Source organism: Hemiscyllium ocellatum, chromosome 20 (genome assembly GCF_020745735.1).
Source record: "Hemiscyllium ocellatum isolate sHemOce1 chromosome 20, sHemOce1.pat.X.cur, whole genome shotgun sequence".
Lineage (NCBI taxonomy): Eukaryota > Metazoa > Chordata > Chondrichthyes > Orectolobiformes > Hemiscylliidae > Hemiscyllium > Hemiscyllium ocellatum.
This window is the reverse complement of record NC_083420.1, coordinates 5,267,442-5,283,387: the sequence shown is the minus strand read 5'-3', so window position 1 is coordinate 5,283,387 and position 15,946 is coordinate 5,267,442. Positions and strand designations below refer to the sequence as shown.

The 15,946-nt window shown below is 42.7% G+C and overlaps 1 protein-coding gene across 2 annotated transcripts in view; it reads right to left on the bottom strand.

Annotated features, from left to right (window-relative positions):
* The window catches only part of snx29 (sorting nexin 29), a 508,092-nt gene that overhangs the window by 325,429 nt on the left and 166,717 nt on the right, over positions 1 to 15,946 (bottom strand). The gene's annotated exons all lie outside the window — the stretch shown is intronic.

Sequence of the window (15,946 nt, the reverse complement as noted above, 5' to 3'; positions counted from 1 at the left end):
GAATGTTGGGAAGGGGTGGAGTTATTAATTTAGAGGAGGAATGAAGTCTTTCATACCAGCCAGTGGATGCCTACATTAGAAACAGATCATATCACCCCCTACCAGGTCCAAGAGACGTCCACCACAGCTTTTAAGCCAGCTGGTCTGATGTGATGAAAACTGAATAATATAAATTACATTTTAGGACCTAGGATTTCAAAACAATGGCAAATGAAAATTTTTACTTTTGTGAAGGATTTTCTTTAAAAACAGAAAAAGTCAGAGAACCTTTTGAGAACATAATTTACCTTATCCAGCAGTGCTCAGAATTCAAGTGGCAGTAGAACCCTGTGGTGTTCATAAAAAATGGTTTCTACTGTGGTAATTTACGACTGGTCAGTAAAGGCCATTTGTTCTTTGTTTTAGTCCAGAATAATCAAGGATTGACTTTAAGTTAGAAAATTCAGAGGCTGAAAATGTTTAGGGCAGTTGGTGTACAATAAGATGCCACAAACAGCAATCTGATAATGTCCAAGAATCCAGAGGAGACTTCACTGAGGTTAGGAGCAAGTATATTTTCCTTCCAAGAAAGGAACTTTTTAAAAGCAATTCAAGAAATAAGTTACCCCAGGACAAGTTTAGCTTGTGTAATTTCCAGATTAGCAGAGTTTTTAAGAAATCTATAGGTTATTAGAAGCTGAGAAAGTTCAAACTCAAATTTTAAGTAGTTTCATGTAAGAAGACTCCACAATTCATAGGAAAGAAACTAGTGTGAGTCAGTTAAGTAAACCCTGAAGTTCTGATATAAAAGGGTAAATTCTCTGGACTTCAATTTCCATAAATGAATGGTGTTGGGAAATAGTTTGAAAATATTACTTTGTTCTTCTTCTTAAGACTTTTTAAAAAATACTTTTCTATATTATGATAACTTGATTTCACTTGTGTATTCTTGTGTATGATAAATGAGTTAAATTGAATTTATTGTCACGTGTACGAGACACAGTGAAAAGCTTTGTCTTGTGAGCAATACAGGCAGATCACAGAGTTAAGTAGCACAGATAGTAAATAATAGGTTAACAGCAGCAAAAACAAAAACACAGGTACAGGTGAATGTTAAGAGTTTGAGAGTCCATTCAGTATTCTAACAACAGTTAGGTAGAAACTGTTTCGAAACCAGCTGGTGCATGTTCAGGCTGCTGTACCTTCTCCCCAATGGTAGAGGTTGTAGAAAAACATTGCCAGGGTGGGATGGATCTTTGAGAATGCTGGCGGCCTTTCCTTGACAGCGGGCCTGGTAGATGGATTCTATCGATGGGAGGTTGGTCTTTGTGATTGTCCGGGCCGAGTTCACCACTCTCTGTAACCGTCTCCAATCTCGAATGGTACAGTTGCCATACCAGGTAGTGATACATCCAGACAGAATGCTCTCAATGGCGCACCTATAAAAGTTGGCAAGGGTATTCGCCATCATGCCAAATTTTCTCAGCTGCCTGAGGAAGAAAAGACATTATTGGGGCTTTGTAACCAGTGCGTCCACACGAAGAGTCCAAGAAAGCTTGTTGTGGATTACCACTCCCAGGAACTTGACACTCTCCACTCGTTCCACCTCTGTGCTGTTAATGTGTAGGGGGGTATGAGTAACATCCCACCGAAAGTTAATAATGAGTTCCTTGGTTTTGCCGGAATTGAGCGCTGTGTTATTAAAGGATCTGCAGTCTTTCCCAACTATGTTTCAACCACTTTGCTAATTAAAAAACGGGATTTATCGGGCCAGTTTCCAATCTGAGTTCTGATTTGTCCAGTAGTACGATCAACTGAGATGATAACACAGCGTGGTCATGCCTCATCCCGCTACTGTTTAAGTGGCTCTTAAGAGCCGCTATTGATTTCTGGGCTTCTTAAATTATTCAACACCAATGAAAGAACATAACATCTGTGCAAAGAGAAACAGTGAAGTATTTCGAGCATTTTCTGCTTTCATTTGAAATTCTAATTATCTACAATGCTTGTACATTTTTTAAGAGCAGTAAAGTGATAACAATTTTATTGTGTGACCTTGTCTGAATTCAACTGATCTTTGTCTCCTAAACACAATCAAACAAAAATTATACAGGGCCCTTAACATGGATGACACATCACCAAAAATATGTCTACCACATTAAATTCACAGTTTGTCAAAGAAGGAAATAAACTTGCGACCACATCTTTGCATCATAATTATCTTTTAAAATTTAAACAGGGTGGACATATCAGGCACGTTCAAGTTGTCATCATTAAGGTCCATTCCTTTTTGTCACATTCACCAATAAAGGCAGCCACATACTATCTGTCACAAAGTCACTTCAATTACGTATCTGCACTCAGGGATAGTTACACAGTTACAAATACAGTCTTGCAAATGAGAAGATATACTAGGATTACATCTCTTTCGGACCCCAGGGCAGTTTATGAGGGAAAGCAGGGGATTTCCCCTGTGTTCTGGTCAACATTTATTCCTTAAAACAAAAACATTCAAATGGATTCTTGGACATTATCAGATTGCTGGTTGTGGCATCTTGTTGTGCACCAACTGGCTAGCATGTTTCCTTTTGTTATAACAGTGACTCCACTTCTTCAGCTGTGAATTGCATTGAAATATCCAGAGTTAATGAAGGGATTTATAACAAATGAAAGTTCCTTCTCTCTTGTACTCGCTGTTCTACACCAAGTAACACTCGCCCGTGTGCGAAATCATCCAAAACAATTACAAATGGGAAAAATCAAGTTGACTGAGCACAACATGGTATTGAGTCAGATATGAAATTCACATATATTCCTATAGCATGACTACTGCAAGACACAGTCCTGAATGAATGATCAGAGCTGTGTCACTTAAAGATTAAATATATTTATGCCTCCCATGACATATAATCGATTTCACTGTTAAAATTATTTATCAAACACAACTAATTTACTCAGCATTAATTACAGGGCTTTAAATATTTAAACAACAATTACATCACATCTCACCCATTTGACCCATGCAGGTACAGAACAGTCATTTCCAGAAGAATAATAATTAATATCTATACAGAATAATAATGTTGAAAAATTACCCCGTCTACTCAACTCTCAAATGGCCAACATTCCAGGGCATGACCAAACAAAAATCACTTCAAAGACATTGTGAACCTCTCCTTGAAGCACTGAGGCATTGACCTGAATGACTAGCAAACATCTGCTATCAATCGAGCTGTATCACATTTATCGCCCAAACCTTACTGATGAGGGAGAGAAGGAAAGAAAAGGGAGTAAATCTTGTGACTTGATTGAGTTTTTAGAGGACATAACCAAAAAGATTGACAAGGGCAGACTGGTAGACATTATTCACATGGATGTTAATAAAGCCTTTGACAAGGTTCCGTATGGTAGACTAATTAGTAAAGTTAGATCATGTGGGATGCAGGGTGAGCATGCCAATTGGATACAAAATTGGCTTGACTTTAGGAAATAGAGGATGGCAGGAGAGGGTTGTTTTTCGGACGGGAGGCCTGTGAAAAGCAGTATTCCATAGGGATCGGTACTGGGTCCACTTTTGTTTATTCTTTATATAAAAAATTTGGATGAAAATATAGGAGACATGGTTAGTAGGATTGCAGATGACACCAAAATTGGTGGCAAAGGGGAGAGTGAAGAAGATTATCTCAGATTACAAAAGATTTTGATCAAGTCAATCAACCGGCTGAGAAATGGCAGATGGAGCTTAATTTGGATAAATGTGAGGTGTTGCATTTTGGTAAAATAAACAAGGGCAGAACTTATTCAATTATTGGTAGAGCCCTGGATAGTCTTGTACAACTTAGGGGTTCAAGTATATCATTCTTTGAAATTTGCATCACAGGTAGACAAGGTGGCTAAGGAGGTATTTAGCACGCTTGCCTTCATTGCTCACACCTTTGAGTATAGGAGTTGGGACATCATGTTGAGATTGTACAGGGTGTTGGCAAGACCTCTTCTGGAGTACTGTGTCCAGTTCTGGTCACTCTGCTATCGGAATGAAATTATTAAATTAGTGAGATTCAGAAAAGAATTACCAGGATGCTGATGGAATGGTGAGTTTGAGTTTTGAAAACAGGCTGGATAGATGACGATCATTTTCACTGCAGCGTAGGAGGTTGAGGGGTGATCTTAGAGAGATTTATAGTATCATGAAGGGGCAATCATAATAGGCAACATCATAGAATCATAAAGTACAGAAGAGGCCCTTCAGCCCATCAACTCTGTACACGAAAAAAAAACTAAATCTACACTAGTCCCACTTTCCAGCACTTGTCCCAAAGCCTTGAATGCTATGACAGTTCAAGTGCTTGTGACAATACTCTGTAAAGATTGTGAGATTACTGACTCCAACTACTCTGCCAAGCAGTGTGTTCCAGACCCCGACCATACTCTGGGTGAAACATTTTTTCTCAAGTTCCTGCTAAACCTCCTGCCAGTCACTCTAAAAGTGTAGCCCTTTGTTATTGATCTTTCAACGAGAGGAACAGCTACTTTCTATCCACTCTATCCATGCCTCTCAATCTTATCAGGTGTCCCCGCAACCTTCCCTGCTCCAAACGAAACAACCCAAATGTTACGACATCCGGTAAACCAGCAGGCCCCCCTCCCCATTTTAAACCAGCAACACTGAAAGAATTTACCCTGTGTGGTAATCTGTGAAAATTCGAGAGGCCAAGAACTATTTAAAGTAAAAATTACCAACTTTATTTCTTAAAGTATAACAGAGAACAATTAGAGTCATATAACGAACTCCTTCCTCTAACCTATCTTTTACTTTCCCTTCTACAATACTGGTCTGATAAACGCCACACCCCAAACCCCTGAGTAAGATTTACCAAAAAATCAAATTTCAAAACCAGACGGCTGTCAAATCTTCCCTTTGTATCTTCTGCCATAAATTTTCTTCTTAGGGATTTCTGTTTCACAGGTCATGGATAGATGAGATACCCTTAAGAGAGCTTTCGAACAGTATGTACATGCTGGTGGCTGGGCAGTTCTCCCTCAACTGTTCAAGTTTTTCTGGTCTTCTACCCCAAAGCATTGGATTGTGTCATTGGCTTTTAATTTCCTCAATATACTCAATTCAAACTTGATTGGAGTTTGTTTTTTTTAAGAGGAGTATAATTTAAACAGATTGGCTGAATTTGAATTTGTTTTTGTATCCAGGTAACCAGCTACTCTAGCTGCTGGACCACATTACATTGTAAATTCCCGGCACTCTCTGTGTCTCTCTAAGTTCTTCACTCTCAAAGGTACAGTGCACTTCTACACCTTCATAAAACCTCCCCCTTAAGAAAAAAAAACCATCGTAATGAAAAGATGGCTTCATTTTTTTCTATTCTTGAAACACATTATCCTGACTTAGCGATAACTTTAATCAAAATTCACCTTAACTTCTTCACATATAACATTAAATAAATACAAATCTCATCTAAACTTTATCAGGTAAATCCACGATAACGCATCTGCGATTAAATTCTTATGACCTGCAACATGTACGATTTCACTTTCACTTTCTTGATTTATCCATGCATTACAACATCCCTGTTTTGTCTGTAAGACTCCAATAAAATAGTTGCATATTCTTCACTTTAAAGCGTTCTAAGAACGTGAGCAGATTGTGATCCATGTACACCATCATCTCCAAAACACTGGTTATGACATGCATATTAAAATGCTGTAAGGCCAATACCAAACTCAATAGTTCTTTTTCAATTGTAGAGTATTTCCTCTGGTGGATGTTGATCTTCTTTGAAAATTAACTAACTGGCAGTTCAATCCCACCCTCATCTTCCCGTAGGAATACAGTTTCAACTCCTAGGTCACCAGCATTGATGGCAACTTTAAAAGGTTTTGAAAACCGTGGTGTAGCTAAAACTGGTTTGGTTGTTAATATTGATTTCAAATGGTTGACTGCCTCTTGGCATTGTTCTGTCCACCAAATCTTTGTATTCTTCAGCAAATCAGTTAACTGCACTGCACTGCTAAAGTTTGGAACAAACTTCCGATATAATCACTGAGTCCTAAGAATTGAAGCAACTCTTTCAAGGTTGGTCGTGGAAATTCCTCGACGGGCTTCAACTTTGTGTTCCGTGGGATCAACCTTCCACGACCGATGTTATGTCCCAAGAACAGCACCTTTGCTTTTGCAAATTCAGTTATATTTAAGGGTATCACCAGTTTTGCTTCTCAAAGTTGTTCAACAGTACCATGTAATCTTTCCAGGACTTACTAAAGATCACTACATCACCCAAATAGACTGCACAGTTTGTTAACCCAGCAACAACTCTGTTCATGAGTTTTTGGAATGTGGCGCGTCCATTCTGCATAACACAATCTTATCCAGCCCTGGCTCATAATTACTCCATCCAGGACAACATCCTGAAGAATCTCCTCTGCACCCCTTCCAATGCAATCACATCTTTCCTATAGTGCAGTGACCAGAACTGCACACAGTATCCAACTGTGCCCTAATAGCTTCAAAATAAACTTGTTGCTCCTATAATTTGCTTCAACTAATAAAGGGAAGTGTCCTGTATGCTGCCTTAACTCCCCATCAATCTAACCTGCCAGCTTCAGGGATCTTCTAGGAGAAAGTGAAGACTGCAGATGCTGGAGATCAGAGCTGAAAACGTGTTGCTGGAAAAGCACAGCAGGTCAGGCAGCATCCAAGGAGCAGGAGAATTGACATTTTAGGCATGAGCCCTTCTTCAGGAAGGGCTGAAGGGCTCATGCCCGAAACGTCGATTCTCCTGCTCCTTGGATGCTGCCTGACCTGCTGCGCCTTTCCAGCAACACATTTTCAGCTTTAGGGATCTGTGGACAAACACTCCAAGATTCCTGTTTCTCGAAGTTTCCTCGTGTTCTGCTGTTTATTGGGTCTTGTTACTTTGTTTCAATAATCAGCAACACCCACATTGCATGAATGAGTTTTTAAAATGAATTTGTGTTTCAAAGTATTTTAACTTTTATTGTGTGCAAAACTTTCATTTGGTTACCATTATGGGGCGGCACAGTGGCTCAGTGGTTAGCACTGCTGCCTCACAGCACCAGGGTTCCAGGTTCGATTCCAGCCTTGGGCGACTGTCTGTGTGGAGTTTGCACATTCTACCCATGTCTGCGTGGATTTCCTCCCGGTCCTCCGGTTTCCTCCCACAGTCCAAAGATGTGCAGGTCAGGTGAATTGGCCATGTTAAATTGCCCATAATGTTAGGTGCATTAGTCAGAGGGAAATGGGTGTGGGTGGGTTACTCTTTGGAGAGTCGGTGTGGACTTGTTGGGCCGAAGGGCCTGTTTCCACACTGTAGGGAATCTAATCATTTCTCACTCTGACGGCGTTTACTCTCACATTTTGGATTTATCCATGCATTACAACATCCCTGTTTTGATGATATTAGATGACCTTGCCATTTAATCAAACTCCAAGGTAACCAATGTGTCATACAGAGTTCATTTATGCTTGTGTGAAGATTTATACTTACAAAGAAAATTCCCATTATCAATGAATATGCAGTTTCTGCATTTTTTGGATTAAAAATCTAAAATATCAATAACAAGCTGTGCATGCTTACTTTTCACTAACATCAGCTACAAGTAAATGGTCTCACTGATCTCTTTTAATCATTAAAACAGGCAAGAAGAGGCAAATAGGTTGACAGTCCTTCCTATATCCTAATGTAACATTTGCAATCATAGGAACCCACCAGAGTTTAGAACATAGAACATAGAACAGTACAGCACAGAACAGGCCCTTCAGCCCACGATCTTGTGCCGACCACTGATCCTCATTTGAGGTAAACCTAATGTATGAACCCTCAAATTTCTGTGACCACATGCATGTCCAGCAGTCTCTTAAATATCTCCAATGACCTTGCTTCCACAACTGCTGCTGGCAACGCATTCCATGGTCTTACAACTCTCTGCATAAAGAACCCGCTTCTGACATCCCCTCTATACTTTCCGCCAAACAGCTTAAAACTATGACCCCTCGTGTTAACAATTTCTACCCTGGGAACAAGTTTCTGGCTATCAACTCTCTATGCCTCTCATTATCTTGTATACCTCAATTAGGTCTCATCTCTTCCTTCTTTTTTCCAATGAAAAAAGTCCAAGCTCAGTCAACCTCTCTTCGCAAGATAAGCCCTCCATTCCAGGCAGCATCCTGGTAAACCTCCTCTGAACCCTCTCCAAAGCATCCACATCTTTCCTAAAATAGGGCGACCAAAACTGCACACAGTATTCCAAGTGCGGTCTAACCAAAGTTTTATAGAGCTGCAGCAAGATCTCACGGCTCTTAAACTTAATCCCCCTGTTAATGAAAGCCAAAACACCATATGCTTTCTTAACAACCCTGTCCACTTGGGTGGCAATTTTAAGGGATCTATGTACCTGCACACCAAGATCCCGCTGTTCCTCCACACTACCAAGAACCCTGTCTTTAATCCTGTACTCAACTTTCAAGTTTGATCTTTCAAATGCATCACTTCGCATTTGTCCAGGTTGAACTGCATCTGCCACCTCTCAGCCCATCTCTGCATCCTGTCAATGTCCCGCTGCAGCCTACAACAGCCCGCTATACTGTCAACGTCACCTCCAAACTTTGTGTCATCTGCAAACTTGCTAGCCCCTCCTTCAATCTCCTCATCCAAGTCATTAATAAGAATTACAAAGAGTAGAGGCCTAAGAACAGAGCCCTGTGAAACACCACTCACCACTGACTTCAGGCAGAATATTTTCCTTCCACTACCACTCACTGTCTTCTGTCGACCAGCCAATTCTGTATTCAGACATCTAAACTTCTCTATATTCCATTCCTTCTGACCTTCTGAACAAGCCTACCATGGGGAACCTTATCAAATGCCTTACTGAAGTCCAGATACACCACATCCACCACTCGACCCTCATCAACTTGTCTAGTAACATCCTCAAAGAACTCAATAAGATTTGTGAGGCATGACCTGTCCCTCACAAAGCCATGCTGACTGCCTTTAATCAAGCCATGCTCTTCCAGATGGTCATAAATCCTATCCCTCAGAATCCTTTCTAACACCTTGCAGACGACAGACGTGAGACTGACTGGTCTGTAATTGCCAGGGATGTCCCTATTTCATTTCTTGAAGAGAGGAATTACATTTGCCTCCCTCCAGTCCTCAGGTACGACTCCAGTGGAGAGCGAGGATGCAAAGATCTTCGCAAACAACAAAGCAATCACATTTCTTGCTTCCCAAAGCAGCCGAGGACAAATCTGGTCTGGCCCTGGTGACTTGTCAATCTTATTGTTTGTCAAAATTTTCAACACACCAGCTTCCTCAATCTCTATCTGTTCCAGCATGCTTACCTGCTCAATGGTTTCATTCACTACAAGGTCCTTTTCTTTAGTAAAAACAGAAGCAAAAAACTCATTTAGGGCTTCCCCTACCTCCTCAGACTCTATACACAAGTTCCCTATGCTATACGTAATCGGCCCTACTCTTTCTTTGATCATTCTCTTATTCCTCACATACGTGTAAAATGCCTTTGGATCCTCCCTAATCCTTCCTGCCAAGCCTTTTCAGTGCCCCCTCCTGGCTCTCCTCAGACCACTTTTGAGCTCCTTCCTCACCTGCCTGTAATCCTCTAGAGCTGAGCAAGACCCTCGCTTCCTCCACCTTACGTGAGCTGCCTTCTTTCTTTTGATGAGAAGCTCCTCCGCTCTCGTCATCCAAGGTTCCTTTATCTTACCTCTTCTTGCCTGTCTCAGAGGAACACATTTGTGCATCACTCGCAACAACTGTTCCTTAAACAGTCTCCACATGTCTATAGTGCCCTTTCTATGGAACAACTGCTCCCAGTCCATGCTTCCCAACTCACGTCTGATAGTATCATAGTTTCCTTTTCCCCAATTAAATATCCTCCCATTGTGCCTGCTTCTCTCCTTCTCCATAGCTATGTAGAATGTGAGGCAGTTGTGGTCACTATCCCAAAATGCTCTCCCACCGCAAGATCTGACACCTGCCCCGACTCATTGCCGAGCACCAAATCCAAAATGGCCTCTCCCCTCGTTGGCCTGTCAATGTACTGAGTTAGGAAACCCTCCTGAACACACCTTACAAAAATAGCTCCTTCCAAACCATCTGCTCGAAGGAGGTTCAATCAACATTGGGAAAGTTAAAGTAACCCATTACAACTACCCTACTACATTCACACTTTTTCAAAATCTGCCGACCTATGCTTTCTTCCATCTCCCTGCTGCCATTGGGGGGTCTGTAGTAAACCCCTAATGAGGTGACTGCTCCCTTAATGTTCTTAATTTCCACCCATACTGACTCAGTAAGCAGACCTTCCTCGACAATGGTTACTTCTGTAGCTGTGATACCCTCTCTGATTAGCTGTGCTACACCCCCTCCTCTTTTTCCCCCCTCCCTATTCTTTTTAAATGCTCTAAACCCTGGAACATCCAGCAACCATTCCTGCCCCTGAGAAACCCAAGTCTCTGTTATGGCCACAACATCATAGCACCAGGTACTGATCCATGCTCTAAGCTCATCACTTTTATTCCTGATACTCCTTGCATTAAAGCAAACACACTTTAACCGATCCCTTGGTTCTTTCCCAGGAAATGTCTCCCCACTGGCTGCGCTACCTCTTGCTATTGCATCATCTCCATCAACTCTCACCACTGGTACATAGCTCAGGATCCCTCCCCCACCCCCCCCCTCCCCACCCAGTGTAAACCCTCCTGAACAACTTGAGCAAACCTTCCACCCAGGACATTGGTCCCTTTCCAGTTCAGGTGCAGCCCGTCCTTCATGTACAGGTCCCACCTTCCCCAGAAGGCATCCCAATCATCTACATATCTGAAGCCCTCTCTTCTACACCAGCTGTGCAGCCACGTGTTAAGCTGCGCCCGCTCTCTGTTCCTCGTCTCACTATCTCATGGCACCGGTAGTAAACTAGAGAACACTACTCTGTTCGTCCTGCTCTGCAGCTTCCATCCTAACTCCCTGTAATCACTTTATATATCTTCGATCCCTTTCCTGGCTACATCATCGGTGCCAATATGTAACACGATTTCTGGCTGTTCGCCCTCCCCTTTCAGAATCTTATACACCTGATCGGAGATGTCCCGGACCCTAGCACCAGGGAGGCAACAAATCTTCCAGGAATCCCAATCCTGACCACAAAATCTCCAGTCAACTTTCCTAACAATCGAGTCTCCTATCACTAGTGCTTTTCTATTCTGCCCCCTTCCCTGCTGGGCCACAGTGTCAGGCTCAGTGCCAGAGAACTGACTACTACAGCTTTCCTGTGGTAGGTCATCCCCCCGCAGCAGTATCCAAAACGATATACCTATTGCTGAGGGGAATGTCCACAGGGGATCTCTGCACTGTCTGACTGTCCCCTTTCCTCCCCCTAACTGTAACCCATCTATCCTTATCCTGAGCCTTAGGAGTGACCAACTTCCGGTAACTCCTCTCAATTACCCCCTCAGCCTCCCGAATGATCCATAGTTCATCCAGCTCTAGCTCCAATTCCCTAACACGGTTTTCAAGGAGCTGGAGTTGGGTGCACTTCGCACAGATGTAGCCAGCGGAGACGTGTGCCATGTCTCTCACCTGCCACATTCTGCAAGAGGAGCAAGCAACAGCCCTAGCATCCATACCCCACTTATCTGAACGCCCACACAATAGTAAACAAGAAAGCTTGATTCAATTGCTATAAAATCAAGCAATAAACTTATATTCAATAAAGCAAGTTTAGAAATGAGCCGTACCTTATTAACTTGGTTAGAGGAGGAGGGCTGGTGGGAGACACTACACTTGTCGTGCCTTGGGTTTAGCCGACTTGCTAATATATATGGTCACTTACTTTCCTTCCGGTAAGGAATTTTAAAAAGTCTCTCTTACCTGAGCTGTAGCCTTCCTGGTTTGCCTTACCTCCGCTGCTGCTCCCACTCAAGCAAGAACCCAGGAAATTCACAATTGTCAGTGTTTTTGAACAAGAGATTGGAACCCAGTCAAATTTTCAGTGATTCAGGGTTTGTACAAAAGCCCCAGGAAATTATGGCATTGCAAGAAAGGCACTGCTACTGATCAAAGGCATAATTTCCTGTAACATTATGAGTGGCTAGAATAATACAGCCTGTAATAACTTTGGCAGTTTCATGGTGATATGGGCCAGAAAATAACAGCCAGAAAATGCAACTTGCTTTCCTCTTATTTCTGCTAATAATTTATTTCATAAGAAGGAAGGTTCCATAAATTGACCATAATCAAAGCAACAGTGTGATGTTGTTCATTGGCTGTACAGAAATCACAGAACAGCAAAAGTTGATTCTTGATGAATTTTGAAATGCCCTAGATATGGAAACCATGGGAACCTCATGCATTTAACAACCCATTTACAATAAAGAACTCAACGTATTGCTTTCAGATACCAGCCTCCAGGGCATTTTAGCACTCCAAATGTCACAAATCTAGAGTCTGACTTCAATGCGACTGCTATCAAAAACAGCAATATGCAATCATGATAACAATGCATTACACACTGCATTTAACACAATAAATCATCCCAAGGTGCTTAACAAGATATCAATAAAATTATTTTTGATATTGAGCCACAGAAGGAATAAAAAAATCAGGAAAATGACAAAATGTTTTATCAGAAGAATAGATTTTAAGCTGGATCTTCCAGCAAAGAGGGGCACAGAGGGGGAGAGATTCTGGACGCAATTCCACAGTTTATGGACAAGACAGCTGAAATGCCACTGGTACAGCAATTAAAATAGGAATGAGCAGGAGGCAGGTAAAGATGTTGAGGGCTTGTAGAGCTAGAGGAGACTACACAAATAGGGAGGGGTTTAAAAAAAAGGATGAGGATTTTAAAACTAAAATATTTCAGAGGAAAAACCAGAGAAGGGATAATGAGTGAATGGAATTAGAGCATGCTAATGTTTGGTCAGCAGAATTTTGGATGAGCATAAAATTACACAGGGTGACTGATTGGAAGATGCTGGTTTGGATTACTGCATGGTAGTCCAGTCTTGAGATAACAAGGGACACACATGGGTTTCAACAACACATAACTGTGACATGGTCAGATGTGACTGCTATTACAGAAATGGAAGTTGGAGTTATTTTGACAAAGGTGCAGATACCCAACTGGAAACTCATCTCGGGGCAAACACAACAGCCTCTTACTCAGTTTAAGATCATTATTGTGGATGATAGCAGTGGACAGTGAACATATGGGACAACATATAATGGTTCAATCTCCCTCAAAATGCGTGCTCATCCACCAGTGAATGTTAGAAAAGTGGAATGACAAAATAGAAAATTCAGGGGTCCAAATCAGTAAAGGTTAGAAAGAGCTGAATGCCATCAGCATACCTTGCCTGACAGGTGACGTGACCACATGAGACAGAACCTCATAGCAATAAAGTCTGGAAAGTTCTGTACTTTATTCGTTTGCTTTCATGAATAACCTATTAGCTAAAGTGTTTGCTTTTTTCAGCGCAGACAAGCAGGAGGCTGGGTGAATACGGCAATCGGGAGGTTGAGAATTCGATCTTTCAGGTGTAACCCTTCTTCAGGACTGGGAGTGGGTGGGACAGGATGGTGAGGTGGGGATAGGTGAGGACAGGTAGATGGTATGACCTGGTTGGTCAATGGGAGGGATGAATCCAATAGGTGGCTGAGAGGAATGGGGAAGGCGTGCTGGGGAAAGAGTCAGAGGATGGGAAGGGAGGCTATTTGAAATTGGAGAACTCAACATTGAGTCCTCCAAGCTGTCGGCTGCCCAGATGGAAGATGAGGGGTCATTCCTCCAATTTGCGGTTTGATTCGTTGTGGCAATGGAGGCGGCCAAGGATGGTCACTTCAGAAAGGGAGTGGGAAGGGGAATTAAAATGGGCGGTGACTGGGAGGTCCAGTCAGCCCCTGCGGGCCCACTGAGATGCTTGTTGAAATGTTCACTAAGTTGACATTTGGTCTCCCCAAATGTAGAGAAAACCACTTCAGGAGCACCGGATACAGGAAACTAGATTGGAAAAGCAGCAGGTAAATCTCGGTCTCCTCTGGAAGAATTGATCGGCGCCCTGGATGAGGGTGAGGGAGTGGTGTGCCGGTAGGTTTTGCATCTTTTCCGATTGCAGGGGAGGGTTCCTGGGGTTCAGCGGGGTTGGTGGGGAGAGTGGCACGAACCAAGGACTGGTGAAGGGAACAGCCTTGCGGAAGGCAGAGAGAGGTGGGGAGGGGAAGATGTTCTTGGCGATGGGATCTATTTAGAGTTGGCTGAAGTGTTTAAGGATGACACATTGGATGCAGAGACCGGTGGGTGGTGGGTTGTAGGTGAGGACAAGGTGGAGGAGCGCTGTCTTTACTGCGTTGAGTGGGCGATTTAGAGTGGCAGAATGGGGAATGGAGGTGGTGGGGCAGTATCCTGTAAGAACTTCAACCCGATCTCCCAATTTCTCCGCCTCTGCTCCTTCTCCTTGGACGAGGAGACATTCCTTTCCCAAGCATCCCAGATATCCACTTATTTCGAACAACATTCTTTTCCCCCCTCTGTCATCTAAACAGCCCTCTGCTGCAACACCTCTATTCCTGGTTCCACTGCTCTAAACTCCCCCAATGCAATAAAGACAGAGTCTCCAAAGCATCAATTAACACTCCTGTCAACTCCTAACAGACTTCACCACCAAGAACATTTTACCCTCCCCTCCCATCTCTGTCTTCCTCAAGGACCATTCCATTCGACAGTCCTTGGTTAACGCCACTCTCCCCACCAACCGCCCCGAACCCCTATTTACCTTTCCCTGCAACTGGAAAAGTTGCAAAACCTGCCAGCACACTAACTCTCTCACCTCCATCCAGGGCCCTGAACAGTTGTTCCAGGTGAGACAAAGGTTCCAACCTAGTTTATTATATCCAGTGCTCCCAATGTGGTCTTCTCTACATCGGGGAGACCAAACGTAAACTCAAGGAACAATTCATTGAGCATCTCAGCCGGGCCCACAGGACCTGACCGGACCTCCCAGTCACCGCCCATTTTAATTTCCAACATGACCATCCTTGGCCTCCTCCTCCATTGCCACACTGAACCAAACCGCAAACTGGAGGAATGACACCTCATCTTCTGTCTGGACTGCCAACAAACGGAGGACTCAACACTGAGTTCTCCAATTTCAACTAACCTCCCTACCCTTCCCTGAATCCCTTCCCCAAGCCCCTCCCCCTCCTTTCCATTCCTTTCCTCCCAGCCACCTATTGGATTCATCCCTCCCATCTATCAACCAGGTCCTACCCTCTACCTGTCTTCATCTATCCCCACCTTGCCAGCCTGCAAACCCCCTACTCTTTTATCTGCAGCTCCCATTACACCCAACCCCAGTGTTGAAAAAGGTTGCACATGAAACATCAACTTCTCCACCTCCTGATGCTGCCTGGCTTGCTGTGTTCTCCCAGCCTCTTGCTTGTCTATCTTAGATTCCAGCATCTGCTGTTTTCTCAGCCAGAAATTGCAAGCTTCTTACTCTTTCCCTCCTAAACAATGCATGCATATTTATGTTTTTGCATCAATATTTTGGGAATACTTAATGCGATCAGTATTTATACTTATTATTACTTACTGAGTCTGTTATCCAGTCAAGGTGAAATATTTGATTAATTCTTGTTTTGATAATGTATACACAATAGTGTTATTAAGAAACCTGATCAATTGACTTGATGTTTAAAACCTGTTAATAGTAAAGAAACTTAACTGGGCATCTTGATAAAGATAAAAACGTTTTTCCGAGTTGTGCTATAACCCATGGAATAATAGGACTTTCTGAGGTGGACATTAGCAAGTGGGTGCTGATGACAAGGAGTTGGAAGAAAGAACATTCTCCTCCAGCCCAAGTGGTAACAAACCCTACAACTCTACTCATCATTCCTGAATAGGGGTATCT